This window comes from Orycteropus afer, unplaced genomic scaffold (assembly GCF_000298275.1).
Source record: "Orycteropus afer afer isolate SDZICR_OR568_19922 unplaced genomic scaffold, OryAfe1.0 scaffold00018, whole genome shotgun sequence".
In the NCBI taxonomy this organism is placed as follows: Eukaryota; Metazoa; Chordata; class Mammalia; order Tubulidentata; family Orycteropodidae; genus Orycteropus; species Orycteropus afer.
Window position 1 is genome coordinate 20,708,616 of NW_006921605.1, and position 4,078 is coordinate 20,712,693.

Here is a 4,078-nt window from a genome sequence, read left to right on the forward strand (position 1 = left end):
CTTTAGCCACTATGCTACTGATATGTTTTTACCAGGGTGGGGAAATAGTTTTGACATTACTGGGTTTCAGTTACACCTTAGAATAGATACTGTTCCACATTCTTGGGGAATACTTTACTCGGTTTCTATATAAGTGGTTATTGGCATTCCAAGTTATTTAAGATATAAGAAATGATCCAAATTCAGTATGTCTGTATTCTCTTAATTATAAATGGTGTATTTTTAGTTTCATTTCACTAGCTAATATGTTGATCCGTATCTATTTGTTTTTGAGAACATTCAATTCTATCATAGAAAATAGGCAAGCACACAATGCAGGCTTGTAGAATGTAAAACTGACATTAAACTTCTAAAGATGTGTTTGATGTAATTGAGTACTTATTAAGAAAAGAGCATACATGTTAGAAAGAAAGGGATAGATGCAACAACATATATTCATAAAGCAAAGGAAATATGTATGAGGTATTTGTTCACTAAATATTTTTTATAAAATTAATACGTAAAAGATTTTAAATACTTATGATACACTAAATATCATTGAAGGTGGCTGGGTGGTCAAGTGGTTAAGTGCTTTACTGCTCGCTGAAAGACTGGTATCCAAAACCATTCCAAGTTACCTCAGAAGGCAGGCTTACTGATCTACTTCCAAAAGTTACAGCCTTGAAAACTCTATGGAGCAGTTCTGCTCTGCACACATGGTGATGCTGTGACTTGCAAATGACTAGTCGGCAACTAACACCACCAACAAATATCACTGAGGCACATGAGGCACTTGTTGTTGTTAAGTGCCATCAAGTCAGCTCAGACTCATAGCAACCTGCCCTATGTATCACAGAATGAAGCACTGCCCAGTCCTGCAACAGGCTCACAGTTCTTGCTATACCACAGCCCATTGTAGTAGCCACTGTGTCAATCCATCTCACTGAGAGTCTTCCCCTTTTTCGTTGACCCTCCACTTTAGTGAGCATGATATCCTTCTCCAGGGAATGGTTCCTTCTGACATGACCAAAGTAGGTGAGACTAAGTCTGGCCATTCTCTCCTCCAAGGAGCATTCCAGCTGCATTTCCTCCAGGACAGATTTGTTAGTTCTTCTGGCAGTCCATGGTACTTTCAGTATCCTTTGCCAACACAACTCAAAAGCATCAACTCTTCTTTGGTCCTACTTATGCATTGTCCAGCTCTCACATGCATATGAGTTGACTGAAAATACCATGGCTTGGGTTAGGTGCACCTTAGTCTTCAAAGAGACATTTTAGCTCTTCAGCACTTTAAAGAGGTCTTTTGCAGCAGATTTGCCCAGTGCAATACATCGTCTAATGTCTTGACTGCTGTTTTTGTTGGTGTTGATTGTGCAACCAAGTAATATGAAATCTTTGACAACTTCAATGTTTTCTCCATTTATCATGATACTGCTTATTGGTCCAGTTGTGAGGATTTTTGTTTTCTTCTAGTTGAGATGGAATCCATACTGCAGATTTCAGTCTTTAATCTTCATCAGTAAGTGCTTCAAGTCATCCTCACTTTCAGCAAGTAAGGTTGTGTCATCTATATATCACAGGTTGTTAATGAGTCTTCATCTAATTCTGATGCCACATTCTTCTTCATAGAGTCTAGTTTCTCAGATTATTTATTCAGCATACAGATTGAATAAGTATGGTGAAAGGATACAACCCTGACACACTCCCTTCCTGATTTTAAATAATATAGTATCCCCTTGTTCTGTTTGAATGACAGCCTCTTGGTCTATGTACAGGTTCCTCACGAGCACAATGAAGTGTTCTGGAATTCCTATTCTTCTCAATGTTATCCATAATTTGTTATGATTCACACAATCTAATGCTTTGCCATAGTCAATAAAACACAAATAAATGTCTTTCTGGTATTCTTTGCTTTCAGCTAAGATCACCTATCATCAGCAATGGTATCTTTCATTCCATGTCCTCTTCTGAATCCAGCTTGCATTTCTGGAAGTTCTCTGTCAATATACTGCTGCAACCATCTTTGAATTATCTTCAGCAAGATTTTACTTGCATGTGATATTAATGATATTGTTCGATAATTTCCATATTCTGTGGGATCACCTTTCTTTGGAATGGGTACAAATATGGATCTCTTCCAACCAGTTGCCCAGGTAGCTATCTTCCAAATTTCTTGGCATAAACAAGTGAATGCCTCCAATGCGGCATCTGTTTGTTGAAACATCTCAATTGGTATTCCATCAATTCCTGGAGTTTTTTTCTTTGCCAATTCCTTCAGTACAGCTTTGACTTCTTCCCTCAGTACCATTGGTTCTTGATCATACGTCGCCTCATGAAATGGATGAACATCAACCAATTCTTTTGGGTACAGTGATTCTGTGTATACCTTCCATCTTCTTTTGATGTTTCCTACAGCATTCAATATTTTGCCCATAGAATCTTTTAGTATTGCAACTCGAGGCTTGAATTTTTTTTCTCAGTTCTGTCAGTTTAAGAAATGCTGAGTGTGTTCTTCCCTTTTGGTGTTCTAACTCCAGGCCTTTGCATATTTCATTATAATAATTGGTTTTGTCTTCTTGAACTGCTCTTTGAAATCTTCTGTTGAGCTCTTTTATCTTTTGACTTCTTCCATTTGCTTTAGCTACTCTTTGTTCAAAGGCAAGTTTCAGAGTCTCTTCTGACATCCATTTTTTACTTTCCTTCCTTTCCTGTCTTTTTAATTACCTTTTGCTTTCTTTATGGATGATGTTCTTGATGTCATCTCACAATTCCTCTGGTTTTCGGTCATTGGTGTTCAATGTATCAAATCTATTCTTTAGATGGTCTCTAAATTCAGGTGGCATATAATCATGGTCATATTTTGGCTCTCATGGACTCGTTTCAATTATCCTCAACTTCAACTGGAACTTGCATATGAGCAGTTGATGGTCTGTTCCACAATTACCTCCTGGCCTTGTTTTGGCTGAAGATATTGAGCTTCTCCATCACCTCTTTCCACAGATGTAGTTGATCTGAATCCTGTGTACTCTATCTGGTGAGGTCCATGTGCATAGCTGCTGCTTATATTGTTGAAGAAAGGTGTTTGCAATGAATAAGTCATTGGTCTTGCTAAGTTCTATCAGGCAATCTCCAGCATTGTTTCTATCACCAACTACCAGTGATTCTTCTTAGTTTCCAACTTTTGCATTCCAATCACCAGTGATAATCAACACATCTTGATTTCATGTTTGGTCAATTTCACACTGCAGAAGTTTATTAGCCACTAAAATAAGGCACTAAAAATTAAGTACAATAAATATTCTTTAATTTGGGCATCCATTGGTGACACCCATTCTCTGACCAAGCAACATAAAACTTACAGCTCTTCAGCAGCCTTATATTGATAAGCTACAATCATTAACCAGGTGTACTTATCCCTGTGTCTCTCTGAAAGAGCAAGTTTATGTCATTGGTAACAGCACATCTGTGGGCCTCCTTAATTGAACCTCAACACTGGCTTTTGTAACCACATCATAAGCAAGGAAGGTTGATGTAGCTGAGAGAGACATACAGAACACAGGAACACTGTGTACTCCAGACTCAGGAATTCTGGTCCTTCCACATACTTGCATCCTACACCAAATTTGTTAACTTCACCCATCTTTTCTTTCTGGCTTCTTGCTATGTGTTTTAACATGACTTAATAAATTGTGGGTTTCCAATATTTTAACTTGATCTGTGAGCCTATCTGTTCTGTGAACACTGGGCTAGCTTGCCTGGTACTGTACTTGAAGGCTACCACTGTAGCAAGGTAATTTCCCTTCTTGATACCTATATTATGGCCTACTTGAATAGATGCATACTAAAGCACTATTTTGCAATATACCTCAGTGAATAAATAATTTCTTATCAAGATATTACACTAAATAATCTAAATTTAGGAGTTGTGGTGGCATAGTGCCTAAGGCATTTGACTGCTAACCAGAAGATTGGCAGTTTAAACCCTGAGCCACTCTGCAGAAGGAAGACTGGGAAATCTACTTCTGTAAAGATTTACTGTCTTGGAAACCCAAAGGGGGCTGCTATGAATTGGAATTGACTCAATGGTGGTGAGTTTTTG